Source organism: Antechinus flavipes, chromosome 4 (assembly GCF_016432865.1).
Source record: "Antechinus flavipes isolate AdamAnt ecotype Samford, QLD, Australia chromosome 4, AdamAnt_v2, whole genome shotgun sequence".
Lineage (NCBI taxonomy): Eukaryota > Metazoa > Chordata > Mammalia > Dasyuromorphia > Dasyuridae > Antechinus > Antechinus flavipes.
In genome coordinates this window covers 22,795,924-22,811,348 of record NC_067401.1, presented here as the reverse complement: position 1 = coordinate 22,811,348, position 15,425 = coordinate 22,795,924, and the positions used below count along the sequence as shown (strand labels likewise).

Here is a 15,425-nt window from a genome sequence, read left to right as displayed (position 1 = left end):
ACCTTTCAGGACCTCAGTTTCCTAATCTGTGAAATAAGGGAGTGGAGTGGGATGGCCTCTAAAGGCCATTTTAGCTCTAAATCTATAATCCTACGGTTCTCTGATCAGCAAGAGCAGCAATGAGCAGTTAAGAGTTATTTATTTGCTTCTATTTATCTGTGTGCAGGACACCATACTAAGAGGGGGGGGGGATCACAGTCTCTGTAGTCAATGAACTCACAAACTACTGGGGGGAAGACACTTATTCTTTCATTACTGAGACAGAGTAACTTGTGTTAAATACCAATGCGATTCAGGGAAAAGGATGCTCAGATTAGATTCTGCTCACTGTTCCAGCCACCGGTTGGCAAACGCTTAGATCCTCTGCTCCCTCTTTCAGCTGCTGCCATCCAGAGGACAGGTGATTCGCAGATCTGGTTCAGCTGAAGTCTCAGGGCAAACCTCACAATTCTGTGCCCAGCTGCTGAGGGACATGGCCCATTTCATTTTTATTTCAGGGACTAGAGGCTTCTAAGCCTGGAGCTGAGAAGAAAGGTACAGGGAATAGGATATGGCTGTAGGGAAAGGAGTGGTGGATGTTCCAGTAAAGAGGCTTTCCCAGTTTTGAGATGATCCTTTCCTCTTCATTTTGGCAACTCAGTGAATAGGAATCTGGAAGGGACTTAAGGGACTTTCTTGTCCAACTCCCTCATTATATAAAGGAGGAAACTGAGGCCGGGAGGAACTGACCTGAGTGTTGCCTTGTCCAAAATCTCTCATACAGTGAATCAAAAGAAAGGGGTTCAGGTAGCACATAACTGCCTCAAAGACCCTGTCTGAGTCTTCATATTTGCATGATCCCTAAGCAGGGATAATTTTCTTTCTTAAAACAAAAACCAGACAAATAAAAATTAAAAACCCAAACCAAGCCCAAATTTGGATGTGCTGTTTCCTCTATGACTTCTGAGAGCAGGTGGAAAAGTCAGGGTTTGGGATACTAGAAAAGAATACCCGGGACAGCTTCCCTTGCTGGCAGCAGCTTACCAGGTTGTCCTACAAGTAGTAATTGGGGGACACACTCCTAAGGGTGGAGCGGGGCACATACAGGGGCTGCTGGAGAGGGCTTGGAGATTTCCAGTTTGGGGATGGCCAAGGTGCTTTGGACATGGGCATCTCCTGCCCCTGTCACTTCTTCCCTAGGGTCCTAGTGCGAGGGGAAAGGCAGAAGATGCGAGGACCTCTGGCCACAGAGCTACCCAGAAGAGCAGAGATTTGGGGAAAAGAAGGCACAGAGACAGGACTCCCTCTTGGTGGTGCCAGAGTTGAGTAGACAGGATCCTCCTCCCCACGTCTTCCCTCCTCCCTTTTGCGTGTGTGTACATGTGTGTATTTCTCAGCCAAAGGGAGAAGGGGTTCGGGGATGAAAGAGTTACAGCCCAGGGCTCTGGTGTAAGGTGTCCAATGCGAAAGAACAGCAGTTTGCAGGAGTTAACGTGGGCAGCTTCTCGGGGTAGGGAAGGGAGGAGAACCGTCTGCCAAGCTCCTGCTCCTCGTGTGTGGATATATGTGTGTGTGTGTGTGAGTGTGAGTGTGTGAGCACGGGCGCGTGTCTGCCCGGGGCTGTGTGTGCGCACAGGTTGCGTTGAGCTGCCTGGAAACCGTGGGAGCCATTAGAGGAAAGGGGTGGGGTGGGCACCCCAAGAAAAACCGGCGCCGGGGCGGAGGAGGGGGACGTGAACCCCCGGCACTGACGTGGGCCGAGGGGGAGGGAGGGATGGAGTGAATCTTCCCCCGGGGCCGTGGGGGTATCGCTGGGGAGGGGGCGGGCTCTGCACAGAGTTTGCGGGGCGCTCAAGTCCGGCGGGGCCGCGGGCACTGGGGGTGAGGGGGGATCTGGGAGGGGAGGCCGCGAGCGGCGCACATGGACTGAGATCGTGCTGCCCGCCGCTTGGGCTCAGTTCGGCTCCGGAGAGGGAGAGAGGTAGAGGGAGAGCCAGAGAGAGTGAGAGAGGGAGAGAGCGAGAGATCGAGAGAGCCAGAGAGAGCCGAGAGGGGAGGGCCCGGGAAGGGGTGGGGGGAGGGGGGTCAGCCAGACTCACAGACAGACAGACACACAAACAGGGAAGGCTGGGGAGAACAAGACGCCTGGCGTGTCTGCCAAGCTGAAAGGGGGGAGCTTTAGAGAAAGGAGAGAAAGGGAGGAAAGGAGGCACACACACACACACACACACACACACACACACACACACACACACACACACAATTGTATTTATTTTGGGAGGGACCAAGAGGGTGCCTGGTAGAGCCGGGTTGGGGGGGGGGGAATGCGAGCGCAAGGACGCGGCTGCGGGCTGGCTGCGCGAGGTGTGAGTGTGAGGGTGAGTGTGTGTATGTGTGAGTGAGTGTGTGTGTGCGTGCGCGCTCGTGTGCCGGCTCGGCACCTCCATTCATCGCCGCCCCCTCCCCTGAAGTCCCCTCCCCCGCCGGCCTCCGCGCTTGGCTGCGAGCGAGCGAGCTAGCGGAGGCGCCTCCGGACCGACCGACCCACCGACCGGCCGACGGACTGACAGAGCCCGGGAGCCAGCGGGGCAGCGGCGGCGGCGGCCCCGGGCGGCCGAGAGGTGAGTGCCGCCTCCCACCCCCGCGTCCCCTCCCGCTTCTCCTCTCCCCTCGTTCTCCGACTCAGGGGGCCGGTGCCGGCGTCTGCTCCCGTCCCCTGCTACGACCCCTGCCCCCTGCCCCCTGCCCCTTCTGGTGGTCCGGCTTCGGGACTGGCACTCCAGGGGGCCTCGGCGGGCGTGCTCGCGAGCCGCTGGGGACCTGTTGGCATCAGTGATGCTGGGACTGAGGCAGGGCTAGGGGCTGGGGGCAGGAGGGTATCTGGAGCTACCCCTTGCCTTCCCCCCGCCCCCTTCCGGTGCCTCGGCAGCGGGGCTGGGGACCATGCGGAGGGGGCGGTGTCATTGCTGCTGCTCGCATCCCCTTCCGTCTCCCATGTAGGGGCGCGCTTTCGGCTCTAGAGGCGCGGGGCTTCGGACGCTCGGGCGGTCCGTCAGTCAGTCTGTCGGTCCTCACGGAGCAGCGCCCCGGCTCCGCTCCCTTCGCCTGTGTCCCCGCAGCCCCGACTTCGGCGGCCCGCCGCCGGGCTGCGCTCCCCGGAGCCGGGGGCGGGCAGCTGGAAGCTGGGTTAGGTTGGGAAGGGCTCCGTACAGACCCAGCCCAAGAGGGAGAACAGCGGCAGAGGCAAACAGGTATCCTGGGAGCAGGGCTGAAGGGAGAGAAGGTCGGAGATGGGCAATGGAGGAGGGAGGATTCCCAGCAACCACCGGTTGGGCTGAGTGCCCTTCCCAGCTCCCTCTTCCCAGCCAGGGGAACATAGTGGCTTGTGCTACCCTTGCTGCAAGGGAGGCAGAGCCGGGGAATGGGGGGAGGCCCTCCGAGCCCCAGAGAGTGGCTACTCCGTGAGCTGGGACGGCTCATTGACCAGAGGGCGACCCGAATCTGAGGTAGGCAAAGACCTTCCCCTCTCGAGCAGATTTGGAACGGGCATTTAAGGTGGGCAGGAGCAGTTTGCCATGCCCAGCTCCCCCTAGACCACAGCTCCCCCCAGCAAGGAACTTCCCTTCCCAGGTGTCCAAGGGCCCTGAGAGACAAGCATGTAAGTCTTTGCCTGTCCTCTGCAGGGCTAGGTTGCAGAGAGTGGAACCCACTGGGACACTGGGAACTCACAGATGATGGCACTGAGTTAATACAGCTGGAGAGGGCAGCTGCCCCCTCCACCCCCATTTCCCCACCATTCTTTCTTATTTGTTTCAGTGCAAAAAAGAAGCATCTTCTCCGATTCTCACCTCTACCAGCAGTTAACTCCCCATAGAGGTCTATGTGTAAAAACCAAGCAAACAAAAAACAATCCCCAAAACAAATAGCCTTTCCCCCAATTCCCTCAAAACCTGGGATGAGTGGAGGATCTCTAGATCCTCGGCACTGTTTTCAGCCTGGGTTGGGTCAGGAAATGTGGGGATTTCGAGTGAGGGGAAGTCACAGCTCACTACCTAAGTGTCTATTAGAAACCACCTGATTAAATGAATCCTCATCTCTCTCATTGTCAGGTACTGTGGTATAGTGGGATCCTTCCATTTTGGGGGGAAAGGCCGTGGTGTGTTGGGCCCAAGTCCATGAAATCCCATTGGAAGTACGAAAAGTCCAGTCTAGACTATAACTAGAATGGGGTGCAAAAGGACTGCCCGGGATGGAAATATGCATTCCACCAATGTTAGTGGGTCTGACGATATGGCTCAGGTGGCTTTGTATGTACTGGCATGGCTAGGGGGCTTATCCTAAACATGTGTGTGCAAATGTAAACACTCATCTATAATTAGGGTTTCCGAGTCCTGCTTTGTTTCTTGCCAACATTCAGTTCAGCAGATGAAATATTATTTTTCAATCCAAGCATTTGGAGCTATGTAAAAGGCTTAAATCAGTTAGTATGGAATTTTCTTACCGGTAAAGCAAAAGACATGTAGAGTTAAGTTGAGAAATCCTTGCCTAAGCAGTCTTTCTTTCTGGTTTTTTTTTTTGGGGGGGCGGGAGGGAGGATGGAGTGAAAAAGAGAGCCAGGCAAAGTTGGGTAGTGTGACATTTTTGTTGGTTTAAGATTGTTTTTGTCTTGAGTTGAGTGAAGCCTTCAGAAGCAACAATCTAGAGGAGCCTTCTTTTCCTGAGAGCTTTCCTTACAGTTCCCAGGTCCTTAGGCCGCACCGTGTAGGGGATAGGAGGAATCAAGTAGGTGTCTTCTGAGAGCACTTGGTCATTCTGTTAGCTTTAAACGGCTTACCAGATGCTCCATCCCCGCTGTCACCTTTCTTGAGGACACTTTGGAGAACTGGGACTTGGGAGGAGGACTGGGTGGATCTGACTGGGTATCCTTGTTGATCACGGTCAAAGAAGAGCGAGGAATAAAACAAAGGGAGAAAAGTTTCTCTGGAAATTCAAACAGTGGGTCGATTTACTGGAGGAGAGTTGGATCCGTTCAGTGCAGAACTCTTAACCAAAATGTCACCTTTGTCTGAACTCTGGAAGTAATAATTGCCATCCATAAGGCTTCCTTTGAGGACGCAATGCGAACAGCAGCCTTCTTTATCATGTGTGTGACTGGGGAAGGGATCTAATCTAGGTCAGCTGGTTCTGTGAAGGGAATGCTGGACGAGACTTGATGGAGTCAGACGCAGTGGCTTGCCCACTCAAAGGGGGAAGAGAGGTGGGGAGAATGACAAGGCATCTGTGCCCTCCCTTTGAAGATAGACACCTTTGTCTCCCGGGGGAGAGGGCTTTATGAACAGGGTTTAAGAATTCACAAGGTTTCAGATCTGGCAACTTATCTGATGGAGCTGGTGGACTTTCTTCTCACCTGTGAAGCCCTGTCTGTGACAGTAGGTTCATTGGCACACTCCAAAGACTTTGCTCTCTTCCCCACCCCACCCCCATGATATGCTCGTTGGAAACCACATGATTAGATAAATTCTGAAAGATCTCCTTGACAGGATAGTGTAGTGTAAAGAGAAGTGGATTGGAAGCCAGAAAATATTAGTTCAAATCTCAGTCCTGGCTTTGTGTGATTTGGGGCATGTCATTTACCTTCAGTGTGCCTCAGTTTCTCCATCTGTCAAATGAAGGAGGTAGACTAGATGGAGTTTCTGGTTCCCAGATTTGTGATTTATGATTGTTAACATCAGAAGAGATCAAAGATCATCAAATCTTCCTTTTCCAGACAAGGGAGGAAGGGGCTTCTAAGGTCACAAAGCCAGTTTGTGACAGAGGGGGATCTAAAGTCCATATTTCCTTATTTCCAGGCCAAACCTCTCTTCTCTTCAGTACAGAAACAGGACCAGAGGATCTGACTTTGTCTTGATTCTATCTATTACTTACCATATTAGCATAGTGGTTGGCTATGTAATTAGCTTTCTCTGTGTCTGTGCTCTCTCTGTGTGTCTCTGTCTCCATCTTTTTCTGTCTCTATAAATCTATCATCTATCATCCATTTGTCTGTTGTCTGTCTGTCTGTCTATCTATCTATATCTATCTATCTAATCCATCTATCTATATTTATCTATTTAATCTATCCCTCTATCTTTCCATCCATCATCTATCTATCTATCTATCTATCTATCTATCTATCTATCTATCTATCTATATTTATCATCTTCTGCTCTCTTTCATCTATCTCAATTTGACTGTTTTCTTGTGTGTTTATCAGTGTAATCTTGACTAAGATTCAAGTTTTCTTATCTGTGAAATCAGGGTGTGTGTGTGTGTGTGTGTGTGTGTATTTGGTTGGAGGAGATGGTCTCTAAGGTTCCTTTTATCTTTAAAACCTATCCTTGAGTAAGATCTCCAATCTGGTAAGATTGTCAGTAGATCTCTTTGGGGACATTTCTTCCTCCAATTTCTCCATCTTTCCTTCTCTTGGGTGTGGACTGGATGGTTCACCCTAGACTCAAGACTTGTGAGGGGCTGCTGAATGGCAGAATTGATCTGTTCTTTATTGTCAGTGCCGAGAGCTTCTTCTGCCAGCTTAGTTATGTACATGAAACCCCTCTGGCGTCAGCCCCTGGGTGCTGATACAATGCTTGGAGTCCTGCCTTTTTGCTCTCATGCTGCCTCCCATGGAGCAGCCCCCATGGAACATTGGAGAAATCCCTTGAAATCCCTGATATGAGAGTTTTTCTGAATGTGACTGTAATTAGAGGACAATCCAAACGAAGGTGACAGTTGTCACTGCTCTGCATTCATGCTGGGCTTGCCCAGGTGATATGTACCTTCTACCTAAGGTGTCTGTCTAGTTAGAACCAGGTAGTGAGGCTGGGAATCCTCATAGCAATACAATTACAGGCAGGCCTGCACGAAAAGAGAGCCCATTTGTCCTTGGCCGAACAGTTGTGGTTGGGGTCCATGCTATCTATCTCATGTTGGCTTAGAACCTTTGAAACTCCTTCCTCTGTGGAATCAATATTATCTGAGTTCAATAAAATGAATTCCCATCAGAAGGGAAAGTGAGTGATAGTGAGGAAAAGATACTGACAATATACTTGCACTTGCACTCAAGGTCATCCAGCTGGAAGAACCTTGGCTTTGTGTGGGATGGTCCCCTTTGGCAGCCAACTGACTGAAGCCCAGAAACCCCTTCTCAGGATAATGTATTTAAATACATAAAATTAAATACACAGGATTACAAAGGAAATGGATTATATTCACCCACACACACCTATTGAGTTCATAAACCTCACGTTAAGACCCCTTGTGAACAATTCCTGAGGCTATGGGATTTCAGGCAAGTCATTTGCATCATCCGGACATAGGTTTGTTCTTATGGAACGTATAGGTAGCAGTGGTAGCTGGATTGCTAGGATTAATGTTAGGAAAAACTGGGGCATTTCCTAAAGCTTGCACTTGCTTGACCAGGTGACCCCGGGTTTATCTTGCTGAGCCTCGTTGGCTTCATCTGTAAAATGAGAGAATTATACTCAATGACCTCTAAAGTCATTTCCAGTACTATGACCTGATGGGGGTCCGGGTCTAATTTTTATTTCACACTAATATTCCTATACCTTTTACAGAGGAATGAAGGTGAAAATCAGTGATAGCCCCAAAAGTTACTTCTCTAATCACGTTCTTGCTAGAAATTAAAATGCTAATAACCATTTTTGAACAGGGAAGACAGGTCACACATTAAGCAGCTGCGAGGGATTGTTTTGTCCGAGACTCTACTGAATCCTGAAATATTCTCACCTCCAACTCATTCTCTGACAGAAGGTTTCTTAACTTGAATCCATGGATAGATTTCAGGGCATCTGTGAATTTGGATGGGGAAAATATTACATATTTATTTCCATATAATTGTTTTCCTTTGTAATCCCATGTATTTTGCTGTATACGTTTCGAACCATAATCCTGAAGTGTCCAAAGCTTCAGCAGCTTGATGACCCGAGGAGTGTATGATACATCACAGTTTTAAAAGAAGTTGCTTTTTGTAGCTTTGGGATCAAGTCTGGCTTTTTAATTCCTGGGCTTTAAATGCTGGGGAATATGAAAACATTGGAAGACCAGGAGAAAGCATGGCGCCTATTTGATATTCAGGAGGTTCCCTGCAAACTTAATGTATACGTCCAGCCTACAGAATAATTAAATTTTCATTAAAGGGCCGTTTCTGCGCAAGGCACTGAAAAATGTCCTGGTATGCCAGTGTGGCTCCACAATATTTAGTTGAAATTATAGAGAACTTTGCTCCTCTCCCTCCCATCTTCTTCCCCTTCTACCGGCCATATTCCCCCACTCCCTTCTCCTGGTGAAATCCCAGGGCTTGGGAGGGAGTGCAAGGCAGCCAGCTCAGCTGTAATGGCTGCCCCAGAGGTGATTTCAAGTAAACGGGAAATAAAACCAGCTAAATGGAGTCTCTGTTGGAACCATCCATAGGTTTGGGGAAGCTTGGGAAAGGAGACGTTGGTTTGTCTCTTAAAGGCAGGGACTGTGGGTTGGTCTGCTTTTGCTGCAAGAGCAGAAGTGGCTCAGATGACTTTGGAGTCAGAGGATCTGTGTTCAAATCCTTTGTGCAAATCACTTTGTCTCCTTGAGTCCTTATTTCTTTATCTATAAAATGAAGGCATTGAATTCTCCATTCATCCATTGATCTGTCCATCTGTCTGTCTGTCCATCTTTTTACTGGTCAGATTTTGTGATTTCATTGTTGGGGAAACTTCCCCACTTGATGCTCAGTTGAAGCTCATCTGTATTCTGTGGGCCTAGACCATTGTCCAGGGTGCTGAAAGGTTATGGAGAGAACATGAAATTCGAATAGGAAGCTCTTGGTTCAGATCCTGCCTCTGATACTTACTAGCTACATGATCTTGGGAAAGAGGCTCACTTAACCTCTGGGAACCTCAGTTTCCTTTTCTGTAAAATGAGAGCATTTAAGTGCCGGCCTCTATGGTGCCTTCTAGCTCTAAAATCAACAATCCTACAATTTGCTGAGGGTCACACAGCCAATATGTGGCAGAGAAAACACCGAGTCCTGCATCTTCATGATCCCAAGGCCCACCCTGTCCCCAATCACTTATATCTTTGAACTTGGAATGCTTTTAAGGTTTGCAGAACACTTTACATGCAACATTTCACTGTGTTTTACTGATAATCCTCTGAGGGATCACTACTATTCCCATTTTACAGATGAGAAAATGAAGTCTCAGAGGGGAAGGGAGTTGCCCCTAGGTAATTGGTATCAGAGATGGGGTTAGAACCCAGAGTTTCCTGATTTCTCATCCAGCCTCTCCATCCATCCAAACATGTTGCCTGCCTGTAAAAGGATCAACTGTCACCAATTCCAGGTTAATTTAACTTAATTAAGTGAACCGAGTGGGACTGCAGGCTTGTTACTAGCTGTAGCAGTTTCCATTTTGACTTTAATTAAAGGCATTTTATCCTGGTAAAAAAAGGATTAAGATATGCTTAGGAAGAGTGAAATTGTAAATGTCACAAATGAGAAAACTCGACGAAGAAAATGTCAGAGGCAAAGCTCCCCTCGTCTGCCCTCTCCCTCTCACCCATTTTACAGAGGAGGGAAACTGAAACCCATGGTGAGAACAGACTTGCCCGGGCCCCAGAGGTACCAGCGTAGCCAGTTCTAGACCCTAGGGCTCCCGGCTTGAGCCACACTGTACTCCAGATACCGTTTCTCAAAGGTGGATGATTTCTTCTAGTAACCCAAGGGCTGGCATGGTTCTCTGAGCCAGATGAAATGTGGGTGGGTTTTACACTGTCCTTTCATTCATCCCATAAAGTGTAATCTATGTTTATATCCTGATAATGGGCCTAATTGCAGTATATACATTTTTATAGCATGGTAAAGAAAATCTCAAACATCTGTACTGCACATTGGTGCTGAGACCAAGCCTCCAGCTTTCCCGCTCCCTGTCCAGCTGGTCTCTGTACCATCTAATCTGGAGAGCTGAGGGCTGGGATTCATATGCTTCAGTTTAGAGAATTTCCCCTATTCCATTTAAAAAAACAAAAACAACCCCCCCTCCCAATTTTATGCTCTCTCTCCAGTTCCTCCCTCCTTCTTGCTTTGGAAAGAAGGTACAGCAGAGACCTGGGACTTTGGAACTAGAAAGAAGCATTTTGGTTTACTGTTTTTGAACCAAAAAAACTGGAGTTCAAATTCTTTTTCTGTGTTTAATACCTGTGTGATCATGAGATAATTACTCATCCTCTCTAAAAGGAAGAGATTGGAGGAGGCAGCTTGTAAAAGTCTTCCCTGCTCTGACATCTTATGTTCTAAGGTTCTCCCTTGTCCCAGCTCTGACATCCTATGTTATAAGATTTTCTAAGATTGTCCCCAACCCCAACCCTGACATCCTATGTTCTAAAGTTCTCCCCTGTCCCACTTCTGACATTGTGTTCTGAGAGGTTTTAGAGCTTCAATATTCCAAGTTCTAAGCTTTCTTCTGACTTTAACATTCTATGTTCTAAGGCCCTTCCCAGCTCTTACATTTTTTGTTCCGAGGGAGACTCAATTCTGGCATTCTGTGACCTGAAGTCCCTCCCAGCTCTGGCATTCTGGGTTCTAAGTTATTTCCCTTCTCCAAATCAATGGTCTCAAGAACTATATTTTTTCTGCATCTTTCATTAGACTAGGGAAACTTGCCTTGGCAATATGATAGAATTCTTAATAAGAATGATAACTACAAAACAATTGATGATATTTATATAGTGCAGCCTGTTTCACAATGGTTTCCATATCTGATTTTTTTCCTTTATTAAAGTCTTCCTCCCTTCTTCCCTCCCTCCCTCCCTCCCTCCCTCCCTTCCTCCATCCTTCCTTCCTTCCTTCCTTCCTTCCTTCCTTCCTTCCTTCCTTCCTTCCTTCCTTCCTTCCTTCCTTCCTTCCTTCCTTCTTTCCTTCCTTCCTTCCTTCTTTCCTTCCTTCCTTTCTTCTGCATTTGGGGTTAAGTGACTTGCCCAGAGTCACACATCTAGGAAGTATTAAGTATCTGAGGTCAGATTTGAACTTAGTCCTCCTGACTTAAGGACTGTTGCTCTATCTACTGCACCACCCAGCTGCCTCAAAGTTTTTATTTTTCAAAACATACACGTGGACAAATCTTCAACATTAGCCTTTGCAAAACTTTGTGTTCCAATTTCCACCCCCTTCCTCCACCCCCTCCCCTAAAAGATAAGCAGCCCAATATATGTTAAACATGGTAGAAATATCCGTATCTGATTTTACAAAAATCCTAAGAGCTGGGGAACCTAGACCTTATTGCTCCCTTTCCACAGATGAGGAAACCGAGGGACAGAGAAGGTGAAGTGATTTCAGCCAGCAAGGAGGTCGTCACAGGAGGAGTCACAGGATAGAGGGCGGGCCAGCCCTCCCTACCCCCCCAGATGTTTGACCACTCCCTCTGTAAGGTAGCAGGCTTCTCCAAGGCCTACATGGCAGATGGCCCTGTGGTTTCCAAGGCCCTCTCGTCCTCCTTGTTCTGCTGGAAGCGAGCAGCACAGGTCCCGCTGGAGCTGAGTTGTTTACAGAGCTCGGGCAGATTAAAGTACTGTTGGCATCGGGCCTCTCTCTTACATTATTTTTAAATAAATACTGAAATAAAAATAAGAGCGCTATAATTCATGCCACCCAAAGAGATAAATGCTGGTCTGCAGCAGGAAATGATCATTTTAAAAGCTTGGGACAGGAGCTGCCGGGAGCCCTCCAAAGGGTAGGATGGTGACGGGGAGAAATTACATAATTAAAAAAAGGGGGGGGTAAATTTGGAAGAGAATACTGTCAATGGTTTCTCGCTCAGAGATCTTATTGTTAGCCCCCAAATTATTACTTATGATGTAGGCTGACTCATAGTTTTGCACAAATTCTTCCCTGAAATCTGCTAGGGAGGGGGCCTGGAGCCAGCAGCCATGGGCTGACATTTAGCAAGGACTTGGGTGACCCCTCTATCCCCCGGGCCTGGGATGTTTTCCCTCCTTGCCTCAACCTCGTAGAATCTCTGACTTTCCTCAAGGTTCGGCTTGGTGCTACTTCCTGAAGAAAGCACTTCCTAAATCCTTCCCATCTTCCCCCCTGCCCCCCCCTCCATTTATTGATTTCCCATCCCTGAAATTACTTTCTATTTACTTTGTATCTGACTCCCTCATCTATCATGTCTGCTCCTTCAGGCACTCCATGGTCTGGCCAAACTGGTCTTGCCGTTGTTCCCATGTGACATTCCATCTTCCATCTCTGTCTCTTTGCCTAGTCTCTCCCCCATGCCTGGAATGCTTTCTCTCCTTGCTGTTGACTCTTAGAATCACTAATTCATTCTCATTATCTCTCTCTCTCTCTCTCATTCTCTCTCTCTCTCTCTCTCTCTCTCTCTCTCTCTCTCTCTCTTTCTCTGTCCATCATCCATCCATTAACCATCTGCCCATTCATTCATCCTTCCATTTCTCTCTCTCTCTCTCTCTCTCTCTCTCTCTCTCTCTCTCTCCATTCATTCATTCACCAACCCAGCCACTCTCCCATCCATCTCTATCCATATTTCTATCTGTCCATCTATTATTTATCAATCAAATATCTATAATTTATTCTATTTCTACCTCTTTCTATAGCTCTCATTTCTAACAAGTACATATTCTGAATATATTATATGTGGACAGATTGTCTTTACATATAGAACGTCAGCTCTTTGAGGGCAGGACTGTTTTGTTTTTCTCTTTGTATCCCAGGACTTAGCACAGCATGTGACACACAGTAAGCATTTACTGAATGCTTATTGAGAGATTACTCTTCCTAGTCCTCCCCTCCCCCTACTCCAAGCTCAGCTCAAATACCACTTTAGCTTTTACTTGAGACCTTTTCTAATCCCATCCCTCTTTCTCCTATTACTTTGTATTTATTTTCTATCCATAAGATTTGATGTCTCCTTACATGTATACTTGCCATTTGCCAGTCCAATCGAATCAGGATTGATTGATAAATACAATTTTTATATTTAAATACAACTGATAAACGTATCAAGTGCCTACCATGTGCCAGGGACTGTGCTAAGCACTGGGAATATAATTAATAAAAAGGAAGATTGCCCTCAGCAGGGCAATGTAAGGGGAAGAGCTCTTACAGAAGGTGAGGTCTCGGAGGATCACTGACTTAATCTGGGAGGGATCTGAGAGGTCATTGAGTGCAGTGAGGAACGATGAGGGATCTGACATTGAGAGAAGTTCTGGGATCTGTCCAGGGTCACACAGCTACTCAGTGTTCAAGTAAGAATTTGAACTCGGGCCTTCCCAAGTTTATCCACTGTGTCACAGGGGCCATTTCTTTTGTGTTTCTACATCCCAGTTCCTAGCACATGATAGGTGCTTTTAAAAAGTCCTTGTTGACTGCATAGATATTTATTGATTGATTTTTATTGATTGATCACTATACCCCATAATTACCCAATAGAAACTCTTTGGGGGGGCACACATTTCATTTTTATCTTGGTGAACTCTGAGCCTCGTTGCTCAAATGTTTGTTGAAGTGGGTTGATTTTAACCTCTGACCGGGAGAGATGGTGTGCTTGGTGATCACTAGCCGCCATGTGCCCCTAAAGGCAAGAGTACCATTTAGTGATTCACGCATGGATCTAGAGCCAGAGACATTTAGAGAGTGTGTAGTCTAACCTTTTCATTTGGGCAGATGAGAAAAATGAGGCCCCGAGAGTAGAATCAACCTTACTTTAAGATCACCAAGACAGTAATAGCAGAGTTGGGATTCAGATGGGGGACCTCCAATCCCCAAGTCCTGATCTTCCCACTGCATCGCCTTGGGGGGCTTTTGGCTAAAGTCTCCCTTGGGAGCCTCCATCTAGATAGAGACTCTTCAATTACTTCAATCTAATGAACAGTCTGGGTATGGAGGGGCCAAAGCATGAGGTATGCATGGAAAGGGGACAGACCACCAGCTGCAATGGTCATGGGTGTCTGAAGTTCCCCTGAGCAGGAGAATGATAAATTGCAGAGAGCACTTGGGACATGGACCAAGACTTAGCAATCTGGGCAGGAAGCTGAGAATTCTGGGGTTTTAATCTGGGCTCTGGAAGAATTGAGTTTGTTTTTTTTTTTCCCTCAGTAACATAAATGAAGATGTCATAAGTTTGCCTTTACTTTTTATGAAGGATGCCCAGCATGTCTGTTCCCAAGGCCAGGCTGCCTCTCATAGGATTGTAGCATCCCGGGGCTGGAAAGGGCCTCCAGATAGTATCTAAGCCAAAGATGTCAAATCAACATCCTTCCCCACCTCCCTATCGGATCAAAATGTATTTGAGAAATATCTGACAGTAAATAAATAAAAGAGTAAAAAACCCTCTAGATAATATCACATTTAAAACTGAGTCAAATGAGTCAAGGATCTTTGTGCATGGATTAGTAGGTCTTATTTTTATTTCAATTTAAAACCACAGATCTTAGTCATTTTTCCTACATTTAGGCAGGATTCTTTGGGTTCAGGAGATGTGATCTTATCAATGTAGAAATCTCCTTAGTCTCATGAAAACCTGCAAAAAGGATGCAGCTGATGAGAGCTTTGATTTGGAGAAGGGAAGGACCCTAGAACACAGAATATCAGAGTTGGGAGGGGATATTAGAATAAAGAATATTGGAAATGGGAACAATCTTAGAATGCAGATTTTCAAAACTGGAGGGACTTTAGAACCTAGAATGGCAGAGTCCATGGGAAGGGATTTTAGAACTATAGATCAGGAACTACTTTGAGAGGACATATAGCTAGCAGGTATTAGAAGTAGGAATGGAACATAGTTTTTGATCCTTGAGGTCAGTTCTCTATCCATTATATCATACTGCCTCTCATGATTTTAATTCTATCTTTTTGATTTTTAACTGATACCCCTTCTTCCTGCCAACTTTAGTTTGTGAACCGAAGATTCTTTGCCTCTGCAGTGGAAACTGACACCTAGACAGATGTTCAGCAGCCTGTTTCCAGGTGGGGCGCTGATGGAGGCTGCCCTGCTTCATGGGAAATAATTAAATTTACCAAGATTCAGCCAGAATATTTCTTCCCCTCCCATGGAAGCAAATCAGGAACATCGAAAACACATGTGGGCAATTCAGAGTCCTGTTAGTATGTTCAAACTGTTGAAAGAGGGACTTGTAATGGGCTCACTCTGCCTAGACTGCTTCCCAGCTGTGATACGTGCTGTGGCGGATGACTAATAAGTGGTGTGGCTGTTTCTTTTTTGCCCTTCCTCAAACCAAGATCTCTTGGCCAAGGTGTTAGTGCTGATAGGGATTGCTTCCATTTCTGCTTTGAGCTGCCTTGAGATGCAGAAAGCTGGACATGAGAAGAATGAATTGAAATGAGGAAGACAGATGATAACAGCCAGCTGGGGAACTGTTGTTTCTCTTACTTC

At 47.1% G+C, this 15,425-nt stretch overlaps 1 protein-coding gene across 2 annotated transcripts in view; it reads left to right on the top strand.

Annotated features, from left to right (window-relative positions):
* Positions 1–2,238: 2,238 nt before the first annotated feature.
* The window catches only part of CALN1 (calneuron 1), a 395,181-nt gene continuing 381,994 nt past the window's right edge, over positions 2,239–15,425 (top strand). Inside the window, exon 1 of one of the 2 annotated variants that reach the window (XM_051992010.1) lies at positions 2,239–2,600. The gene's annotated coding sequence lies outside the window, so the exon portion shown is untranslated. Of the gene's footprint in view, positions 2,601–3,018; positions 3,231–15,425 lie in introns of those variants that run through there. The other variant, XM_051992011.1, reaches the window with a different exon arrangement.